This window comes from Chrysochloris asiatica, unplaced genomic scaffold, assembly GCF_000296735.1.
Source record: "Chrysochloris asiatica unplaced genomic scaffold, ChrAsi1.0 scaffold00031, whole genome shotgun sequence".
Lineage (NCBI taxonomy): Eukaryota > Metazoa > Chordata > Mammalia > Afrosoricida > Chrysochloridae > Chrysochloris > Chrysochloris asiatica.
Window position 1 is genome coordinate 23,375,224 of NW_006408549.1, and position 12,135 is coordinate 23,387,358.

At 37.5% G+C, this 12,135-nt stretch overlaps 1 pseudogene; it reads right to left on the minus strand.

Moving 5' to 3' along the window:
- LOC102831444 overlaps positions 1–9,798 on the minus strand; it is a 61,859-nt pseudogene extending 52,061 nt beyond the window's left edge.
- Positions 9,799–12,135: the final 2,337 nt, after the last annotated feature.

Consider the following 12,135-nt stretch of genomic DNA (forward strand, 5'->3'; position numbering starts at 1 on the left):
AGAAGAATTGATGCTTTTGAGTTATGGTGTTGGAGGAGAATATTGAAAGTGCCACGGGCTGTCAAAAGAACCAACAGATCCATGTTGGAAGAAGTGCAGCCAGAGTGCTCCTTGGAGGTCAAGGTGGCCAAACTTCATCTCTCATACTTTGGACATATTTTCAGAAGTGACCAGTCGCTGGAGATGGATATTATGTTTGGTAAGGTGGAGGGTCAGAGAAAAAGAGGAAGACCCCCAATGAGATGGATTGGTCAATAGCAGCGTCAATGGACTCAAGCGTGGCAACAGTAGTAAGGTTGGCCCAGGATCGGGCAGTGCATTCTGCTGTGCATAAGGTCACTATGAGTCAGTACTGACTTGAAGGCACCTAACAACAACAATGACAATGGCTACTGATCGTGAACCCATTATCTTTTAATTCCATTTTTCCATGAACTTTTTGAAGCTCCCTCATATCTCCAATTTTTCTGTTTCTCTGGAGAGCTATAATACCATAGCTAACTTATATTTATATTGTTTCTGTTTTGAGTGGGTTGTTGTTGTTAAATGCCATTGAGTTGGGTTCGACCCATAGTGACCCTATATAGGGTGTCCGAGGAATGCCTGGTGAGCTTGAACTGCCAACCTTGTAGTTCAACCTTACTTTACAGTCCAGTATTAGCCTGCAGCGCCACACCAGGACTCCTTTGAATTGGTAAGATGCCTAAATGTCAGAGCTTAAATAAATGAGGTAAACTTTAAAGTAAGAAAAGTATAAACATATGTAATATTTTGGTTTTTATTTTTCCAGAAGGAAAGAATAAGGACAGTAGTCAATTTTGATTCATAGCAACCCTAGTGCACAGAATACAACAGCTCCTTAGGTTTCCTGTAAATCTTTGTGGGAGCAGACATCCTCATCTTTCTTCCCCAGATTGCGAACATGGTTTGAAGCACTGGCCTTGTGGTTAGTAGCTCAATACTAACCCACTAGGACACCATGGATCCTAATAAAGACAATTATTGTTGTTTAGGGCCGTTGGGTCTGTTCTGACTTGTAGTGTTCCTGTATAGGGCTTCTGAGGCTGTACATCTTTGTGGAGGTAGGAAGCTTCATCTTTCTCCCATGACAGAATATGTTATTTCTAAATCTGGTCTTTGAATATGTGACTTGCTTTTGTAGTTTTATGATTTCCTTTCCTAACATGAGTTTTAATCTTATTGTCCACATAGATTTGATGTATTTGTTTTTAACTTAGTAATTAATTGGACTTCCTGGGTTTTCAAAGATTAATTGCTTGACTACTAGTCAGCACGTTGACAGTTCGCACCCACCAGGAGGCACCAAGCAGGACAAGCCTAATGATATGCTTTTGAAAGGCAATAGCCTTTAAAACCCTATGGGGTTCTATTCTACACATACGAGCAGAGCACATGCATGAATCTGAATTTACTCTACAGCAACTAACAATTAAAGAGCTAATTCAACACACATGGATTTTGCATGCCAATTTAAGGCTAAGGGATACAATGTTAAACATGTCTCAATTATAAAGGAACTTACTTAGGGTCCTTTGAGTTACAACTGGTATCTGAGGGTGTGTGTTGGTGGGAGAGATTGGTAAGAGTGGGAAGGTAGGATGTGGAGAGAAGGGTATTGTCCCTAAGATTTGGACTTCAATGATAGCTATATCTCTTAAAGTGAATTAGACAATTCAAGCCACCATTATATGAGTAGAAGTCAAAAAGTCTAGTTCACACATGAACAAGTTTAGTCCAAATAAAACATATGTAGACATATCTCTGTGAGAAGTAGATGGCTAAAGACAAGTTCACTCATCAATACACTTGTCTTAGTCTTGTTAAGGTGCCTTCAACAACAACAACAAAAAAATGGTACAATCAGAACAATGGTATCTGAGAGGGTCTTTGGGCCAGTTAAACTCAAAGCAGAAAGGTCAGCTCAAAAGGTTATGATGACTCTTTTTTGGGATTCCAAAGTGTTTATCTTGATAGGTTTTCTCAGAGGACACAGTTATGTGGGATAATTATGAAGAAGTGTTTTTTAAAAAATGGAAAATTGCATTGGTAAGATAAAAGGCAGAAAATTTTCTCCAGGGAGGTTGTGTCTTTTTTCAATCCTGACAATGTTCTTGCTCCTTCTTTGAGAGTAGTAAATATTGTCCTCTAAGCAGTCTCTTGGGAAACCTTATCCCATTCACCCTACAGCCTGATCTTGCTCCTTTACACTTCTTTTTCTTCCCCAAACTCAAAACAGTTTAAAGGATCATGATTTGAGTCCCTCGAGGATGCCAAAACTGCTGTTCTGATGTGCTATAAACTGAAGAGTGCAGGTATATTTGAGGAATGGATATAGAAATAGAAAAGAAAAAAAAAAAGTTTTTAGAAGTGTATATACCTAAATGGCGGATATGTCCAGAAACAACAGTGTCACATTTTAATATTTTTGTTAATAAGGAGTCTTGGTATGGCACTTTAGAATAAATACCAGACTACTAACCACAAGGTCGACAGTTCAAACCCTGCAGCTACTGAGCTGGAGAAAGACCAGTTTTTCTGCTATGGTAAAGATTTAGAAGCCTGTAAACACTACACAGGGTAACTATGAGTCAGCATTGACTTGATGGCAGTGAATTTGGGTTTTGTAGGTTTGTTTGATAAAAATTTTCTATGACTTTTATCAATAATTTTTTACTTGCTACATCTGCAGTTGAAGCTCACCAGCCCCTCCTCAGAAACTCTATACAGGGTCATTATGGATTGGAACCCACTCAATGGCACTTAACAACAACAACAAGTATTATACAAATGTATATTTAATCATATCAAAAGTCTGAAGGTTTGTTACATCCTTTCTAAGTGGGTTGTAAGGTGTATTATATCCTGTTCTAAGTGGGAAAGAAAATATTTTTTCATTCCTAGACCAAATTCAATGAATTTTAGAAATTGTTGACAAAAGGGTTGGAAACATTTCTCAAATTTCAGAGTTGATTTTTGTTTCAGTGATATTTCCCACTAGATCAGATCATTCCTCTTATGTGCAATCCTTTGAAGAAGAAGAAAGAAAAGAGTTCTCAATGACTGTTATGAAATGAATTGTCTTTTGTCCCATTCATTTTTTGTTTTCTCATCTAGAATGAGTTTCTGTGGGATTCTTGGTACATTATTAAAGCCCTATATAAGAATCACAACTTCAGGAATGAACTGGAAGCTCATTGAACACACTTGCATAGCTCCAGGGAGATAGTTTAAAATATTTCATTGACTCTTAGCCCTGAAATAAAATAAAATAAAAACTAGAATAGAATTCAAAACGAGCAATACAAATGAAGTGGCTGGAGGGATTGATTTAAGAAGAAAAATTAAAATAAATGAATATGCATAGTTTGCTGAAACCACTATTCAGGAGGCTATGGCAGCTGACTACAAATATCTTAAGGGCATATTCTTAGAAGAGACAATTTTTTGTGGGGGTTTGTAAGCATTATGAAGTAGAGTGGGAGTGGATTTATAAGAAAGCATATTTAAGCTCAGCATTAGTGATCTTTTTCTTTTCTTTTTTTTTAAGTGGAATGTTTCAGTTTGAAGAAAAGAAAAAGATTTCTTGGTAAGGTTTTGAGTTATTTCAAATGAGAGGAATAAAGCAAGAGGCTATAAAATATGCTGTTTATCAGCCCTGATAATATCTTATCTTATTCAATGAATATCTTCTTGGTATTTATTATTATTAAATTAAAATGAGTTATTTGTGGTCAATTTTTGAATGACCAAAAGACAGAGGGCATATGTAGATATTTGGAGAGTAACAGTATTTTAAAAAACCATGACAACAATGTGATAAGCAAAATTCTCCAGTAATGCAAAAAACTTAATTTTAGTTTAGTATAATCAAACCTTGATCATCTGTGATAATGTACTTGAATATAGAAAGTGTTACATCAGTCATACATAATTCTCAAGCCTCATTTTAACCAGTATATTCAAGCTCCATCAAACTATTCTTATGCTGTTATAAAGGAGCCAATTAACTTATGGGTATTTTCTCTCTTTTTTTATTTGTCTGTTCACCTGCTAGGGTAATTGTGGATGAGTACTGAAATTACCAAAACGATTTACCTCCCAAATGATCAGTGATAGAAATCCCTAAGAAGCGCCGTTTTAGTCTGACATGCATGGGATCACAGTGATTCAGAATCGACTTGATGGCTGTTGGCTTTATTTCTACCCTAATGTTAACTCTCTAAGAGATATGGTGGTTCAATGGTTAAAGCACTTGGCTAGCCTAAAGGCCATTGGGAGAAAAATGTCACAGTCAAATTTCATAAAGACTGCTGTCATATAAACTTGGAAATTCTATGAGACAGTTCTACTCTGCCATATAGGTACCATAGACAATGGGTTTCTTTGATTAAGCCTTTGATGTTCTCAGGGAAACAAAGTTTTGGATAAGCCCATTTTCTAGTTGGATTGACTTTGGTACTAGACAAGCTGTCTTCCACTGTTTCCCTATGTAGTTCTGGTGTGGTGGTGTAGGATAAGCATTGGGCTGCAAGGTTGTTTTGAACCATAAGGTCAGCTGTTCAAACTCACCGGTTGCTGCTTGGAAACCCCATACAGGTTGTCTATGAGTCAGAACCAACTTGAAGGCACTTAGCAACTTAACAATAACTCTAACCCTAATACACCCAGCTAATTACAATCAAATTGCTTTACTTTTCTCAACAATGTGCTGGAGTATAAATTCCTGTACCAACTGATACTATCAAAAGTGGGCCTTTTGAAGGAAGAGTTTCAATGGTTATGGTTGTTGTTAGGTGATTTCAACTTGGTTCTAACTCATACAGAACTTATGCACAATATAGCAAAACACTGTATAGTTCTGCATCATAATCACAATTGTTGTTCTCTTTGAGCCCATTGTTACTGCCATTATGCAATCCATCTTGTTGAAGGTCTTCCTCTTTTTTGCTGATCCTCTACTTTACACGTTGTCTATTTACAGGAACTGGACCTTCTTGATGTTTTCCAGTAACTGGACCTTCCTGATTATGTCCAAATTACGAGAGACAAAGTCCTGCCATCATTGCTTCTAAAAACATTCTGGCTATACCTCTTTTAAGACAGATTTGTTTGTTCTGGCAGTCCATGGCTCTTTCAATATTCTTCACTAATAACATAGTTCAAATGCATTGATTTTTCTATAGTCTTCCTTATTCATTGTCAGTCTTTCAGATGTATATGAGACTATTGTAAATACAATGACTTGCATCAGGCCCATCTTCATTGTTGTCAAAGTGCTATCTTTGTTCTAACACTTTAAAGAAATCACTGGCAGCAAATTTTCCTATTGCATTTTGTCCTTTGATTTCTTGACTGCTGCTTCCATGAGAATGGGGATCAAAAGGAGCTCTGGTAGGTAGGTTAGTCATTAGGAATCTGGTGGGCTTAACGTCAGCAGTTTGAAACTACCAGCCACTCTGCAGGAAAAAGATGAAGCTTTCTGCTCCAGTAAAGATTTACAGCTTCGGAAACTCTGTATAGGGTCGCTATTGGTCTGAACTGACTCGATGGCACTTAACAACAAGCAAAATAAAGCCTTTGGAAAATTTAATATTTTCTCCATTCATCATGATTTACTGGTCAGTTGTGAGAAATTTTGTTTTCCTTCCACTAAGGTGTAATCCATACCGAAGACTGTAGTCATTGATCTTCATCAGCAAATATTTCCAGTCATCTTTGCTTCCAGCAAGCAAAGCTGTTTTATTTGCTTATTGCAGCTTGTTAATGAGTATTCCTCTAATCATGATGCTATATTCTTTTCCATGGAATACAGTTTCTCAGCTTATTTGCTCAATATACAGATTGAATAAGTATTTTGAGGTGAAAGATACAACCTTGACACACAACTTTCCTGATTTTAAACAGTTTGGTATCCCTTTTTCTGTTTGAATGCCTGCCTCTTGGTCTGTGTACAGGTTCCTCATGAGAAAAAGGAAGTGTTCTTGAATTCCCATTCTTCCTAAGTCTATGCATAGTTTGTTATGATCCATATAGTTGGATGCTTTTGCAAAGTCAGTAAAGCACAAGTAAACATCATTCTGGTGTTCTCTGCTTTCAGCCAAAATTAATCTGATGTCAAAAATGATATTCTACACTTCACGTACTCTTCTGAGTACAGCTTGAATTTCTAGCAGCTCTTTGTCAATGATGCACTGCTGAAATTGTTTGTAAATTATCTTCAGCAAAATTTTACTTGCATGTGATACTAATGAGATTGTTGGAAGATATTAACATGCAGTTGGGTCACTTTCTTTTTAATGGGCACAAATATGGATGTCTTTCAATTGATTGGCCAGATAGCTGTCATCCAAATTTTTTGCAATAGATGAATGAATGCCTCCAATGCTGCACCAATTAGTTGAAATGTTTCAATTTGTATTCTGTCAATTCCTGGATCCTTATTTTTCAACAGTGCCTTCAGTGCAGCTTGGATTTCTTTTTTCAGCACCACCAGTCTTTGATCTGGTAACTGCAGGCTGACCAATTATTTTGGCATAGGGATTCTGTATGTTTCTTCCATCTTCTTTTGATGCTTCCTGCATCATTCAATATTTTGCCCACAGAAACCTTCAATACTGCAAACTGAGGTTTGAATTTTTTCTTCTGGTGTTTCAGCTTAAGAAATTCTGAGCATGTTCTTCAGTGGTTATTGTTTGATATTTGTTTTGACCCTAAACCTGCTCCCTTGAGCCATCTTATTCTCCATTCATCTCTGTAAGTTAGCAGGTCTGGCCAAAACAACTAAACCTGTTGCCTTATCAATGCCATTAAACAGAGTAGACCTGGGTAGCCAGAGTAGGTTTCCAAGACTGTAATATTTACAGAAGTTGACTTCCCAATTTTTGGTTAATTGTGGATTGCTTAACTATTGCATGAACTTGCAGGTTGATAGTCTAGTCTATATCTTTATTATATCCAAGAGTTTCTTCCAGTTCCCTTTGTTAAAACTTAAATGAACAGAGAAACACCCAAATTTAGGTACCCATAAATACCTAAACAGAATGTATTAATTGAGTGTAGAATCAGTCACTGTCGAACTGAAAGCATTGGTAAATTACTCCGAAGAGGGTTTAGTGCAAGCAGATTATATAGGACAGGAACTTGCGGAGTAGTCTCTTGAGTGTTGTGGAGTAGTCCTTCAGTGTTGGTTTCCCAGAGCAGAAATTCAGGGTCAGTTCTTTATAATAACAGAGTCATTTAGGACATTATATGTATCTTAATATATACACAGGAGAACGATGTGATTTTCTGCTCCTATAAGATTTATAGCCTTGATAACCTATATAGGGTTGCTATGAGTCAGAACTGACTAGACAAAACTCAGACAAAAAAACACAGTTTCCCATCAGACCCTGGATTCCTTCTTCCAAAACTTGACTGCACATTGATAATTCTCCAAATGTTTCCAATGACGATGGAAAAATTGTCTCCCCTAAACTATTTACTAGGCTATTATTTGTCCTGAAGTTGATTCCAGGAAAACCAGCTCAAGATGTAAAAGGTCAAATAGAGACAAATGACCTGCATGGTTTGCCCCAATGCTGCTGATTCAGAAATCTGGGTTCCAGGAAATAAAAAGAATTTCTCCCTTTAACCCAGTCTCTACTATTCTTGACCACACCCTTTGTTTGAATCTCTCTGGTTAATTTTTAAGCAGCTCAAGAGGTAGCATATGATCAAGAACTGATAGTACTGAAGGAAGAAGTCTAAGTGGCACTGAAGGCATTGGTGAAAAGCAAGGCTTCAGGAATTGATGGGATACAAATTGAAATCTTTCCACAGACTGATGCCAAACTGGAGGTGCTCATTTATCTATGAACCAAGAAATTTGGAAGACACCTACCTGGCCAACAGTCTGGAACAGGTCCTATTTGTGCTAGTTCCAAAGAGAAGTGACCCAATGGAATGTGGAAATGATCTGACAATATCATTAATATCACATGCAAGTAAAATTTTGCTAAAGATAATTTATGACTGGCTGCAACAGTATATCAACAGGGAATTTTCAGAAACTTAAGCCGAATTCATAAGATGACATGGAACTGAGGATACCATTGCTGACATCAGATGGATCTTGGCTGAAAAAAGAAAATAACATAAAGATCTTTACTTGGCTTTATTGACTATTCAAAGTCTTACAACTGTGTCGATCATGACAAGCAATGAATAACATTACAAAGAATGGGTATTCCAGAACACTTGATTGTTCTGAGTGAGGAACCTGTATATACACCAAGAGACAGTGGTTTCGAAACAAACTAAGGGATACTGAATTGTTTAAAGTTAGGAAAGGTATGTGCCAAGGCTATGTTCTTTTATCTTACTTATTGAATCTGTATGCTAAGCAAATAATGTGAGAAGCAGAATTATATGAAGAAGAGCATGGCAGTAGAATTGGAAGAAGACTCATTAATAACCTGCAATATTCAGAAGATACAAACTTGTTTTCTGAAAGTGAAGAGGACTTAAAATACTTACTGATAAAGATAAAAAGCTTCAGTTTTCGGTATGGATTACACCTCATTGTAAAGAAAGCAAAAATTCTCACAACTGGACCAATAAACAGCATCATGATAAATGGAGAAAAGTTTGAAGTTGTTGAAGACTTCATTTTGTTTGGCTCCACAATTAACACTCATGGTAGCAGCAGTCAAGAAATCAGGCAATATATTGCACTAGGCAAATCTGCTACATAAGACCTCTTTAGAGTGTTCAAGAGCAAAAATATCATTTTGATGACTAAAGTGAGCCTGACCCAAGCCATGGTATTTTCAATAGGTTCATATGCACATGAAAGATGGACAATGAATAAGAAAGACCATAGAAGAAATGATACATTTGAGTCATGGTGTTGGAGAATATTTAAAGTACCATAGACTGTCAGAGAAACAAACCAATTTGTGTTGAAAGAAGTACAGTCATAATAATTCTCCATAGAAGCCAGGATGCTAAGACTTCATCTCTCATACTTTGGACGTATTATCAGGAGAAGCTAGTCCCTTGAGAAGGACATCACACTTGGTAAAGTGGAGGATCATCAAAGAAGAGGCAGCCCCCAAATGAGATGGAGTTGCACAGTGGCAGCAGCAATGTGCCCAAGTGTTGAAACTATTGTGAGGATAGCCCAGGCCTAGGTAGTCCTTCATTCTTCTGTACATAGGGTTGCTGAGTAGGAAACTACTCAATGTCACCTAAGAACAAAAACAATGCTCCATTTCTGCTTTTCCTCACAGTCAAAGTATCTGAGCCAGGGATCTGTAGCTGGTGTTGGAAACAGTGCTAAGATTCTCTTTGAGGTACCCCCCACCCCATTCTAATATGCTTGGTAAAGTGGATGGTCATCAAAGAAGAGGACAACCCCTAATGAGGTGGATTGACATAGTGGCAACAGCGGGCTCAAGTATAGCAATGATTGTGAGGTTGATGCAAGACCAGGCAGTGTTTCATTCTGTTGGGCATAGGGTCACTATGAGTCCTTACTGACTCAACAGCATCTAACAATAACAACAACCCACTCTAGTAACTGAGCACTCAGTGGAGGGGGAAGTAGCAGCCTGGCATGCTCTTGTCTTGCCACTCCTGGCCTAGGTAGCCAGGGGAAAAGTCATCAGGACCTCATTATTCTCAATCCTATACCAGGTCGAAGGTATTAGATGTTAATATAGTCTGTGGGTCCATTTTATGCGTTGGAGTTAGGACAAACAAAGGAATTTTCATTTCTTGACAGAATTCATCCATGAACTCGGTAACACAAAGCTCATTGTTGTTAAGTGTCCTAGAGTCTGTTTTGACTCAGTGACGCTATGTTGTTGTTAAGCACTAACAAGCTGGTTCCAACTTATAACACCTCTGTACAGGGGCTTCCAAGGAGTGGCTGTTGAATTCGAACCACCAACCATGTGATTCAAACCGACCTTGCAATCTAGTGCTTATCCTACAGCACCACACCAGGACACCAATGATCCTATACACAACAAAATGAATTACTGCCTGCTTCTACTTCATCCCCACAGTATGTTTGAGCCCATTGTTGCTGCCTGTGTCATTCCATCTTGTTGGGGTATCCCTGTTATTTTATTAACCCTCTACTTTGCCAAGTATGATGTCCTTCTCCAGGGACTGGTCCCTCCTGACAACATATCCAAAGTGAGAGAGACAAAGTCTGGCCATCCTCACTTCTAAGGAGCATTCTGGCAGCTCTTCTTCTAAGACAGAAAGCTGTAGTCTTTTATCTTCAATAGCATGTATTCCAAATCAAAAGGAAAAATGCCTAAGTTTTATTCTCCCAGGAAGAAAATCCTTCTGTTGGGGAATGTGGGGAGAGGTAGCTCTGTGTACTAGGCTAGAGCATTCTGGAATGCAGTGTTCATAATGCTGAATTGAAAACAGGAAGTGGCTAGCTGGAGAAAGTTCTGGTTCAAATAAAAAGAAAATCTTGCCTTTCTTGCCAAAATATACTCAACTCTATTAAATAAATATTTCTTTATTTGCTATTTCTCTATTTACTATTACTTAGGACCATTTCTAAGAGCTTTAAATCATTATTTACTTATTTTAAAACAATTTCCACCAGTCTCACTGGGGATCAGGTTAACAGAACTCTTCACACTGTTATGAGAGAAATCTGGGCATAACATTTAAAAGAAGTGATTTCTTTAAAAAAACCAAAAAAGCAAAAACTCTTTGCATGGAAAATTTGTTACAGGATTTGCAATATGCAAAATCAATTGTTACAATTTGTTGTTGTTGTTATGTGCCATGGAGTCGGTATTGATGCATAGTGACTCTGTACAGGGTTTTGGAGCCTGTAAATCTTTACGGGAGCAGAAAGCCTCATCTTTCTCCCATGGAACAGCTGGTAGTTTAGAACTGCTGACCTTGCGGTGCGCAGCCCAATTCATAACCACTATGTTACCAGAGCTCCTTAATTGTTACAATATATGAAGTTAATATATTCAATGGGTCCATGGATTTTATTCTAAGAGATAACAATAATTTGCTTTTTCATGAACAATGAGGAGTCCTTGTGTGGCACTGGACTGCTAACTGCAATGTCGGTGGTTCAAATCCACCAACCACTTTTGGGAAACCCTATCCTTGAAAAGTGAACTAGTTTTTATGATAGTCTTTTTGTGTATTAACTCTTACAATCCTCAGAGTTATCCAGTGAAGTGTATTCTATTATAGTTGTTGTTGTTAAGTGTCATAGATGGTTGCTACCCATAGCTACTCTGCATAGGATTTCTGAGGAGTGGCTAGTGAGTTTGTACTGCTGACCTTTCAGTTCATACTGATCTTGTTATCTAGTGCTTATCCTACAGCACCACACCAGTACCCATTCTATTATTACTATATGTTTAAATATGTTGTACAATATCATTTTAAATAATTAAGTGAGCTGAGACTCAGACTGGAGAATATTGATTCAAAGTCTGTATTCTTGCATACTATATTTTACTGTTTTCATTTGAATTTTTTTCATTTTAAGAAGAGGAAAACAAAAGTAATAGTATAATCCGATTTGAGTGGATGGGTGTCCTGGATTTTTAGTGCCATGGAGAGGAATGTAACTGAAGTTATTTCAGTACACCTAGTTACAATTTAAGGTTAGAGAAAATATGCTCTGATCTATACTTGTTCTGTTGTTAACACCCAGGACAACTGAAAGTATTTACAGTTCTTGACTTTTGGAAAAGTATGATCATTGTAGCTAAATACTTGCAGTTAATTGGTTTATGCCTATCTAAAGAGATATATATGCCAATTACCAAACAACAAAAACATGAGATTGGGATCAATCCCAGGTAATTGCTCACTGTGAAAATGGTATGGTGGCAATATCTGACCTCTTTTAACTTCAAGAAGTTCTGGTGCTGTTGGCTAATGCGCCAGACTACAAAGTCAGTTTGAACTGTAAGGTTGGTGGTTCAAGCTCACTAACTGCTCCTTGGAAACCCTATACAGCATTGCTCTGGGTTGGGATTGACTCAGCGACACTTAACGACAACAACTAACTTCAAGAGATTGAGAGAGAATCACCATTAGCAGTATCAGTTCAAGGCTGATTCCTACGAG